General features: G+C 44.9%; 1 protein-coding gene across 2 annotated transcripts in view; it reads right to left on the minus strand.

Annotated features, from left to right (window-relative positions):
• Positions 1 to 11759, minus strand: part of LOC128640217 (disintegrin and metalloproteinase domain-containing protein 9) — a 176032-nt gene that overhangs the window by 64874 nt on the left and 99399 nt on the right. The window lies entirely within an intron of this gene.

Consider the following 11759-nt stretch of genomic DNA (forward strand, 5'->3'; position numbering starts at 1 on the left):
AAATATAATTTTAATCTAACGAAATTAATTAACTCTTATTAAATAAATTATTCCTATTTAAAGCTAAATACTTACCTGTAAAATAAATCCTAATATAGCTACAATATAAATTATAATTACATTGTAGCTATTTTAGGATTAATATTTATTTTACAGGCAACTTTGTAATTATTTTAACCAGGTACAATAGCTATTAAATAGTTAAGAACTATTTAATAGTTACCTAGTTAAAATAATAACAAAATTACCTGTAAAATAAATCCTAACCTAAGTTACAATTAAACCTAACACTATACTATCATTAAATTAATTAAATAAAATACCTACAATTACCTACAATTAAACCTAACACTACACTATCAATACATTAATTAAATGCAATATCGACAAATAACTACAATGAAATAAACTAACTAAAGTACAAAAAATAAAAAAGAACTAAGTTACAAAAAATAAAAAAATATTTACAAACATAAGAAAAATATTACAATTTTAAACTAATTACACCTACTCTAAGCCCCCTAATAAAATAACAAAGACCCCCAAAATAACAAAATGCCCTACCCTATTCTAAATTACTAAAGTTAAAAGCTCTTTTACCTTACCAGCCCTGAACAGGGCCCTTTGCGGGGCATGCCCCAAGAAGTTCAGCTCTTTTGCCTGTAAAAAAAACATACAATACCCCCCCCCAACATTACAACCCACCACCCACATACCCCTAATCTTACCCAAACCCCCCTTAAATAAACCTAACACTAAGCCCCTGAAGATCTTCCTACCTTATCTTCACCATACCAGGTTCACCGATCCGTCCTGAAGAGCTCCTCCGATGTCCTGATCCAAGCCCAAGCGGGGGGCTGAAGATGTCCATGATCCGGTAGAAGTCTTCATCCAAGCGGGGCAGAAGAGGTCTTCCATCCGATTGAAGTCTTCATCCAAGCGGGGCAGAAGAGGTCTTCCATCCGATTGAAGTCTTCATCCAGACGGCATCTTCTATCGACATCCATCTGGAGCGGAGCGGCAGCATCCTGAAGACCTCCGACGCGGAACATCCATCCTGGCCGACGACTGAACGACGAATGACGGTTCCTTTAAATGACGTCATCCAAGATGGCGTCCCTCGAATTCCGATTGGCTGATAGGATTCTATCAGCCAATCGGAATTAAAGTAGGAATATTCTGATTGGCTGAAGGAATCAGCCAATCAGAATCAAGTTCAATCCGATTGGCTGATCCAATCAGCCAATCAGATTGAGCTCGCATTCTATTGGCTGTTCCGATCAGCCAATAGAATGCGAGCTCAATCTGATTGGCTGATTGGATCAGCCAATCGGATTGAACTTGATTCTGATTGGCTGATTCCATCAGCCAATCAGAATATTCCTACCTTAATTCCGATTGGCTGATAAAATCCTATCAGCCAATCGGAATTCGAGGGACGCCATCTTGGATGACGTCATTTAAAGGAACCGTCATTCGTCGTTCAGTCGTCGGCCAGGATGGATGTTCCGCGTCGGAGGTCTTCAGGATGCTGCCGCTCCGCTCCAGATGGATGTCGATAGAAGATGCCGCCTGGATGAAGACTTCAATCGGATGGAAGACCTCTTCTGCCCCGCTTGGATGAAGACTTCAATCGGATGGAAGACCTCTTCTGCCCCGCTTGGATGAAGACTTCTACCGGATCATGGACATCTTCAGCCCCCCGCTTGGGCTTGGATCAGGACATCGGAGGAGCTCTTCAGGACGGATCGGTGAACCTGGTATGGTGAAGATAAGGTAGGAAGATCTTCAGGGGCTTAGTGTTAGGTTTATTTAAGGGGGGTTTGGGTTAGATTAGGGGTATGTGGGTGGTGGGTTGTAATGTTGGGGGGGGGTATTGTATGTTTTTTTTACAGGCAAAAGAGCTGAACTTCTTGGGGCATGCCCCGCAAAGGGCCCTGTTCAGGGCTGGTAAGGTAAAAGAGCTTTTAACTTTAGTAATTTAGAATAGGGTAGGGCATTTTTTATTTTGGGGGGCTTTGTTATTTTATTAGGGGGCTTAGAGTAGGTGTAATTAGTTTAAAGTTGTTGTAATATTTTTCTTATGTTTGTAAATATTTTTTTATTTTTTGTAACTTAGTTCTTTTTTATTTTTTGTACTTTAGTTAGCTTATTTCATTGTAGTTATTTGTAGATATTGTATTTAATTAATGTATTGATAGTGTAGTGTTAGGTTTAATTGTAGGTAATTGTAGGTATTTATTTAATTAATTTAATGATAGTATAGTGTTAGGTTTAATTGTAACTTAGGTTAGGATTTATTTTACAGGTAATTTTGTAATTATTTTAACTAGGTAACTATTAAATAGTTCTTAACTATTTAATAGCTATTGTACCTGGTTAAAATAATTACAAAGTTGCCTGTAAAATAAATATTAATCCTAAAATAGCTACAATGTAATTATAATTTATATTGTAGCTATATTAGGATTTATTTTACAGGTAAGTATTTAGCTTTAAATAGGAATAATTTATTTAATAAGAGTTAATTAATTTTGTTAGATTAAAATTATATTTAATTTAGGGGGGTGTTAGTGTTAGGGTTAGACTTAGCTTTAGGTGTTAATACATTTATTAGAATAGCGGTGAGCTCCGGTCGGCAGATTAGGGGTTAATAATTGAAGTTAGGTGTCGGCGATGTTAGGGAGGGCAGATTAGGGGTTAATACTATTTATTATAGGGTTAGTGAGGCGGATTAGGGGTTAATACATTTATTATAGTAGCGGTGCGGTCCGCTCGGCAGATTAGGGGTTAATAAGTGTAGGCAGGTGGAGGCGACGTTGAGGGGGGCAGATTAGGGGTTAATAAATATAATATAGGGGTCGGCGATGTTAGGGGCAGCAGATTAGGGGTACATAGCTATAATGTAGGTGGCGGCGCTTTGCGGTCGGCAGATTAGGGGTTAATAAGTGTAGGTAGTTGGCGGCGACGTTGTGGGGGGCAGGTTAGGGGTTAATAAATATAATATAGGGGTCGGCGGTGTTAGGGCAGCAGATTAGGGGTACATAAGTATAACGTAGGTGGCGGTCGGCAGATTAGGGGTTAAAAAAAATTAATCGAGTGGCGGCGATGTGGGGGGACCTCGGTTTAGGGGTACATAGGTAGTTTATGGGTGTTAGTGTACTTTAGAGTACAGTAGTTAAGAGCTTTATGAACCGGCGTTAGCCCAAAAAGCTCTTAACTACTGACTTTTTTCTGCGGCTGGAGTTTTGTCGTTAGATTTCTAACGCTCACTTCAGCCACGACTCTAAATACCGGAGTAAGAAAGATCCCATTGAAAAGATAGGATACGCAAATGACGTAAGGGGATCTGCGGTATGGAAAAGTCGCGGCTGAAAAGTGAGCGTTAGACCCTTTTTTGAGTGACTCCAAATACCGGAGTTAGCCTAAAACCAGCGTTAGGAGCCTCTAACGCTGGTTTTCACGGCTAACGCCAAACTCCAAATCTAGGCCTAAGATAGCTACAATATAACTAATAGTTACATTGTAGCTAGCTTAGGATTTATTTTTATTTTACAGGCAACCTTGTATTTATTTTAACTAGGTACAATAGTTATTAAATAGTTATTAACTATTTAATAGCTACCTAGTTAAAATAAAGACAAATTTACCTGTAAAATAAAACCTAACCTAAGTTACAATTACACCTAACACTACACTATAATTAAATTAATTCCCTAAATTAACTACTGTTACAGAAGCATTAGTTATTTTGTTGTGAAGAGCTTATTTCCCAGCAGCAATGCCTGAACCAGCAAGCCAGCGCCTAAGAAGGGCTCCAAGAAAACCGTAACAAGTATCATTTCATAAAGAGTTAACTCTTTTTTTTCAGCTTTTAGAAACTATTGCCTAAATACACGTTTGCTGGCCTCAGCTCTAAGTTTAGTGATAACAAATCCCATTGTCTAATCACCTCTGGAGCCAGACTGCTAATTGATAAGATGAACTTGTAAACTTGTTATCTTAAGTACTGTAATCCTATTGTGGCCTGTCAAAGGACAGTGCTCTCTATCTAAATGTGTGATGGGGGATTTTGTGCTTCCCCCCCTCTCCCCCTGGGAGTGCCCTGTGTGCATGTAACCTTAATAAAAAGCAGGCTGGGCATCCCAGTCCTGAGTTCTTGTTTGACCCTCAATCGCAGCGTTGACTTGTTTTTGTGGGCAGAAGGGTATCCTAGCTGTACTGCAGCTAAGGGAGATTATTCTATATTTGCGAGACTCATATAGAATACTATGGAAAGCAGCTTCTCCCCTCTTTAGCAATAGGGATCCAGGCTACTAAGCGGTCCATCTCTCAGCGAGACTAAGGGTAACCGTAACATTTGGCGGCAGCGGCGGGATTTTCCTGGATTTCCTAGGAGAGGTACAGAACGGATGGAGAGCGCTTACGAAAAATTGAAGCGTACAACCCTAAAGGATTTACTTGAAAGCAGAGGGGGGTACGCCAGCAACCGGCCGAGGAGAGAGCTGATCGCAGAATTGACCGAACTGGATCAGAGCTTCACAATGGCGGAAACACCGACCACGATTAGTGACGAAAAAAACCAGGATTGTTCGGGAAAGGCTCTCATTATACGGGCCGAACCCCTCCATGGAATTGGGACAGCAGTTGATGGCGGAGGCGGACGAGGATATACGAGAGACTCGAGCCCACAAACTCAACCTAGCGAACGCACACCGCAATGCTGAAGCCCCGCAGGTAATCATCCCTGTCGAAAATGCTGGGAGGCCCAAGATACCCTATGCGGCATTTCGACCCTTCCTAGAGAGCGAGACAGGGATTGATGAATATTTGGCGGACTTCGAAAGGCAATGTGCCCTGCACCAGATTCCCAACAGAGAGTGGCCCACGATATTGTCTGGGAAACTATCCGGGCGAGCCCTGGAAGCCTTTCGTACTCTGGGTGCTGAGGAAGTGACACAGTATGAGCTAGTTAAGGAGACACTGTTGCGACGGTACGCTGTAACTCCGGACACGTATCGCCGACAGTTTCGGGGCACGGAAAAGAAGCCTAACGATACCCATATGGAATGGGCGCACCGAATGCGGAGAGCGGCAAATCACTGGCTGAGCGGAAGTAAAGTGGTGACTGGGGAGGAAATTTTACAATTGTTTCTCTTAGAACATTTTTATAATGGCATGGAACAGCAAGGGAAGGAATGGCTGCGAGACAGGCGGCCTTCTACCTTAGAAGAAGCAGCCAAATTGGCCGATGAACATTATGACTCCCGTCTTCACGAACCCATGAACTACCGAGCTCCAGCACGGGTCGAACCCAGAGAGGTTTACCGTGCACCCCCTCGTGCTGAATTCCGAGCCCCGGTGCCCACAGGGCCCGTCCGACACTCAGGACCACCCAATAACAGCTCTGAGCGTCCCAGACCGACTTGCCACCGATGCAAGCAGCCAGGGCATTTCATGGCTAGCTGCCCCTTAATACGCACCAGACACCCAGGAATTACAATTACCCCTCTGGGTCCTATCGTCCGGCCCGGGCCCTCTGTGTTAACCAAGAGGCCCCTATGGAGGGATATGTGGGGCCGCTTCACAAGGCAGACCCTGTATATGCTGCCTCAGATAACCGCCAGCACCATCGGCAGAGGGTATGGCTCGAGGGGCGATCTACCGAGGGATTGTGAGACACAGGGGCTACTATCACGCTGGTACAGAGTCATTTGGTGCCAGAGCACAAGCGATCCGGACAGACTGTGGCCGTTAGAGTGGCAGGGGGGGATGTGTACAAAATTCCAACAGCTAAAGTGCATCTTGATTGGGGAGCGGGAAAGGGGGCTGTGAACGTGGGCCTAATGGATAATTTACCTGCCGAAGTACTACTGGGCAACGATTTGGGCCCCATGACTTCTGCCTATGCTCCAGTATGCAACAACGAGGCGGACCCAGTGACTACACGGGCCCAAGCCCGGACGGAGCGAGAGCTCTCACCAGTGCGGGAGACACAGGTAAGACCTACCCCGACCTTGCCTGACAGGTTAGGCCCCATACCCTGGGACACCCCAGATGCTTTCGAGGCAGAGTCTAAGACTGACCCGACCTTACAAAAGTACCGGGAACGAGCAGAGACCGGAGGGGGCGGGGCAGATAACGAAACATTCTTATGGGAAAAAGGGAAAACTATACCGCTGGACAGAGAAAAGGGGACAGCGTAGGCGACAGCTGGTAGTGCCCCACAAATACCGTCAAGAAATCCTCAAAATAGGCCACGACATCCCCTTAGCAGGCCACCTAGCCATTACCCGTACCCTACACCGCATTACTCACACGTTCTTTTGGCCAGGGGTGCACGCTGACGTTAGAACTTACTGTAACACCTGCGATGTGTGTCAACGAGTAGGAAGGCGAGGCGATCACCCTAAAGCCCAGCTAGTAAATATGCCCATTGTAGAGGAACCCTTCAGCCGGGTTGCTATTGACCTAGTGGGACCACTGGCTACCCCTAGTCCCTCCGGTAAGCGATACATTCTTACAGTAGTGGACTACGCTACCAGGTACCCAGAGGCTGTCGCCCTATCCAACATACAAGCGGATACGGTAGCGAATGCACTAGTACAGGTGTTCTCCGGGGTAGGATTTCCAAAAGAAATCCTATCCGACCGAGGCACCCAATTTACGGCTGAATTGACCCAACAACTCTGGCAGGTTTGCAAAATTAAGTCCCTCCTGAGCTCCCCATACCACCCCCAGACGAACGGGCTGTGTGAGAGGTTCAATGGGACCCTCAAGCAAATGCTCAAGACGTTCACTCAGGAATACCGAGACTGGGAAAGCTTCCTGCCGCACCTCCTATTTGCTTATAGGGAGGTGCCCCAGGAAACGACAGGGTTCTCTCCCTTCGAGTTGCTCTATGGAAGAAAGGTACGGGGACCCCTAAACCTGATCCGGGAGCACTGGGAGGGAGAGATGGAGGCTGACGGTGTCCCCATTGTGCCATACGTGCTGGAGCTCAGGGACCGAATGGAGCAATTAGCCAAATCCATGCGGGCTAATCTCCAGTTGGCCCAGAGAAGACAGAAAGTATGGTACGATCGGGGGGCCCGAAAGAGAATCTTCACCATAGGACAAAAGGTGTTAGTACTTAAGCCGGTGAAGACAGACAAATTGCAGGCGTCCTGGCAGGGTCCCTACCAGATCGTAGAGAAAAGGGGAGACACCACTTATGTGATAGCTAGCTGCCACGACAACAATCTTAGAAAGACATTCCATGTAAACATGCTCAAGGAATATTTTGAGCGACCAGAGAACGTGACGGCCGTATGTTGTTCCCCTCAGGAAGACCCCGACAGTTTACCCATTCCAGACCTATTAGAAAAGAGCCTCCCCACAGGTATAGTGGCGCAGGTTCAGATAGGGGACCGACTTAGCCCCACTGAAAGGGAGCAGCTCAACCAACTCCTCCAGTCCAAACACCTCACCTTCTCCCCAAAGCCAGGGTACACTACTTTAACCACCCACCAGGTAGATACTCCGGGACAAGCTCCCTTGCGCCAGGCTCCGTACCGAATCCCCGAAGCAGTTAGGACAGGAATGAAGAAGGAGATCGATGAGATGCTCCAGCTCAGGGTAATTGAGCCCTCTGATAGTCCCTGGGCCTCCCCAGTTGTCTTGGTGCCCAAGAAAGATGGGACCACCTGGTTCTGCGTAGACTATCGGAGGCTCAATGAAAATACCGTGACGGACGCTTACCCTATGCCCAGGGTAGACGAGCTACTCAATCGTATAGCCAGGGGAAATTACCTGACCACTATTGACCTCTGCAAAGGTTACTGGCAGATTCCCCTGGCCCCGGAGGCTATCCCCAAGTCGGCATTCGTCACCCCATTCGGCTTATATCAGTTTAGGGTAATGCCGTTTGGGATGAAGAATGCCCCAGCTACATTCCAGCGCTTGGTGGATAGGCTCCTGGATGGCTTCCAGAGTTTTGCTTGCGCCTACCTGGACGACATAGCGATCCACAGTGAGTCCTGGGAGGACCACTTAGCTCATGTGGGAATGGTTCTGGATCAGATCCGGGCTGCTGGCCTGATTCTGAAGCCAGAAAAATGCCACTTTGGGATGGCCGAGGTACAGTACCTGGGTCACCGGGTGGGGTGTGGAAAGCAGCGACCAGAGCCGGCCAAAATAGAAGCTGTCGCCAATTGGCCCACCCCCATCACTAAGACTCAGGTCCTAGCCTTCCTGGGCACGGCAGGGTACTATAGACGGTTCGTACCAGACTACAGCACACTTGCCAAACCCCTGACTGACTTGACCAAGAAGAACTTACCTCAACAGGTCCTGTGGTCTCCCCACTGTGAAACGGCTTTCCAGGCTCTCAAAAATGCTCTAATTAACGCTCCTGTCTTGGCGGCCCCAGCCCTTAACAAACGTTTTATCGTCCATACAGATGCTTCCATGTTCGGGCTGGGAGCCGTCCTCAGCCAAGTAGGCGAAGATGGAGGGGAGCATCCAGTTGCCTACATCAGCCGGAAGCTCCTGCCCCGCGAAGTCAGCTATGCAGCGGTCGAAAAGGAGTGTTTGGCTTTGGTGTGGGCATTAAAGAAATTGACTCCCTATTTATATGGTCAGGAGTTCACTCTGGTCACCGACCATAACCCGTTGGTGTGGCTGAACCGGGTCTCTGGAGATAACGGCAGGCTATTACGTTGGAGCTTATCGTTGCAACCCTTCAATTTCACCATTACTTACAGACCTGGGAAACAGAATGGCAACGCCGACGGGTTGTGCAGACAAACCGACCTCAGCCCCGCATAACCAGCGGTCTGGACAGCCTTAGTCTGCCCCGAAAAGGGGTCAGACCGTGTCTGCCAGAGTGTTCCACAGAAAGGGAGCACTGTTACAGAAGCATTAGTTATTTTGTTGTGAAGAGCTTATTTCCCAGCAGCAATGCCTGAACCAGCAAGCCAGCGCCTAAGAAGGGCTCCAAGAAAACCGTAACAAGTATCATTTCATAAAGAGTTAACTCTTTTTTTTCAGCTTTTAGAAACTATTGCCTAAATACACGTTTGCTGGCCTCAGCTCTAAGTTTAGTGATAACAAATCCCATTGTCTAATCACCTCTGGAGCCAGACTGCTAATTGATAAGATGAACTTGTAAACTTGTTATCTTAAGTACTGTAATCCTATTGTGGCCTGTCAAAGGACAGTGCTCTCTATCTAAATGTGTGATGGGGGATTTTGTGCTTCCCCCCTCTCCCCCTGGGAGTGCCCTGTGTGCATGTAATCTTAATAAAAAGCAGGCTGGGCATCCCAGTCCTGAGTTCTTGTTTGACCCTCAATCGCAGCGTTGACTCGTTTTTGTGGGCAGAAGGGTATCCTAGCTGTACTGCAGCTAAGGGAGATTATTCTATATTTGCGAGACTCATATAGAATACTATGGAAAGCAGCTTCTCCCCTCTTTAGCAATAGGGATCCAGGCTACTAAGCGGTCCATCTCTCAGCGAGACTAAGGGTAACCGTAACAACTACAATTAAATACAATTAAATAAAATTATCTAAAGTACAAAAAAAACAAACACTAAATTACAGAAAATAATAAAATAATTACAAGTTTTTTAAACTAATTACACCTAATCTAATCCCCCTAATAAAATAAAAAAGCCCCCCAAAATAATAAAAAGCCCTACCCTATACTAAATTACAAATATCCCTTAAAAGGGCCTATTGCGGGGCATTGCCCCAAAGTAATCAGCTCTTTTACCTGTAAAAAAAAGTACAATACCCCCCAACAATAAAACCCACCACCCACACACCCAACCCTACTCTAAAACCCACCCAATCCCCACTTCAATCCTATTGACTGATGGGAACAGCCAATAGAATGCGACCTCAATCCTATTGGCTGTTCCAATCAGCCAATAGGATTGAAGTTCAATCCTATTGGCTGATTGCATCAGCCAATAGGATTTTTTCTACCTAAATTCCGATTGGCTGATAGAATTCTATCAGCCAATCGGAATTGAAGGGACGCCATCTTGGATGGCGTCATTTAAAGGAACCTTCATTCAGTCGTCGGATGAAGAACGAAGAGGATGCTCAGCGTCGGATGTCTTGAAGATGGACCCGCTCCGCGCCGGATGGATGAAGATAGAAGATGCCGTCTGGATGACGACTTCTGCCCATCTGGAGGACCTCTTCTTCCCGGCTTGGATGAAGACTTCTACCCGTCTGGAGGACCACTTCGCCCGGCTTCATTGAGGACTTCGGCCCGGTTGAGTGAAGACTTCTCAATGTAGGGTGATCTTCAAGGGGTTAGTGTTAGGTTTTATTAAGGGGGGATTGTGTGGGTTGTAGAGTAGGGTTGGGTGTGTGGGTGGTGGGTTTTAATGTTTGGGGGGTGGTATTGTACTTTTTTTTACAGGTAAAAGAGCTGATTACTTTGGGGCAATGCCCTGCAAAAGGCCCTTTTAAGGGCTATTTGTAATTTAGTATAGGGTAGGGCTTTTTATTATTTTGGGGGGCTTTTTTATTTTATTATGGGGATTAGATTAGGTGTAATTAGTTTAAAAAACTTGTAATTATTTTATTATTTTCTGTAATTTAGTGGGGGGGTTTTCCGTATTTTAGATAATTTTATTTAATTGTATTTAATTGTAGTTAATTTAAGGAATTAGTTTAATTATAGTGTAGTGTTAGGTGTAATTGTAACTTAGGTTAGGTTTTATTTTACAGGTAAATTTGTATTTATTTTAACTAGGTAGCTATTAAATAGTTAATAACTATTTAATAACTATTGTACCTAGTTAAAATAAATACAAAGTTGCCTGTAAAATAAAAATAAATCCTAAACTAGCTACAATGTAACTATTAGTTATATTGTAGCTATTTTAGGGTTTATTTTATAGGTAAGTATTTAGTTTTAAATAGGAATAATTTAGTTAATTGTAGTTATTTTATTTTGATTTATTTAAATTATATTTAAGTTAGGGGGTGTTAGGGTTAGACTTAGATTTAGGGGTTAATAACTTTAATATAGTGGCGGCGATGTTGTGGGTGGCAGATTAGGGGTTAATAAGTGTAGGTAGGTTGCGGCAACATTGGGGGTGGCAGATTAGGGGTTCATAAATATAATGTAGGTGTCGGCGATGTTGGGGTAGCAGATTAGGGGTTCATAAGTATAAGGTAGGTGGCGGAGGTGTCCGGAGTGGAAGATTAGGGGTTAATATTATAATGTAGGTTGCGGCGATGTCGGGGCGGCAGATTAGGGGTTAATATGTGTAAGATTAGGGGTGTTTAGACTCGGGTTCATGTTAGGGTGTTAGGTGTAGACATAAAAAGTATTTCCCCATAGGAATCAATGGGGCTGCGTTAGGAGCTGAACGCTGCTTTTTTGCAGGTGTTAGGTTTTTTTTTCAGCTGGCTCTGCCCCATTGATTCCTATGGGGAAATCGTGCACGAGCACGTTTAGCCAGCTCACCGCTACCGTAAGCAGCGCTGGTATTGAGGTGAGATGTGGAGCAAAATTTTGCTCTACGATCACTTTTCTGCAGCTAACGCCGGGTTTGTAAAAACCTGTAATACCAGTGTTGTCTGTAGGTGAGCGGTGAGCATAAACTGCTCGTTAGCACCGCACACCATTACCATCAAAACTCATAATCTAGGCATTTGTTTGGTAAGTGCAAAAGCTCATTGATATCTGTCCCTAATTAATCACATTAGAGGAAATAAAATAAACATACTTAATAGACTTTCAAGGGATATTCCCA

This window comes from Bombina bombina, chromosome 9, assembly GCF_027579735.1.
Source record: "Bombina bombina isolate aBomBom1 chromosome 9, aBomBom1.pri, whole genome shotgun sequence".
NCBI classification, from domain to species: Eukaryota; Metazoa; Chordata; class Amphibia; order Anura; family Bombinatoridae; genus Bombina; species Bombina bombina.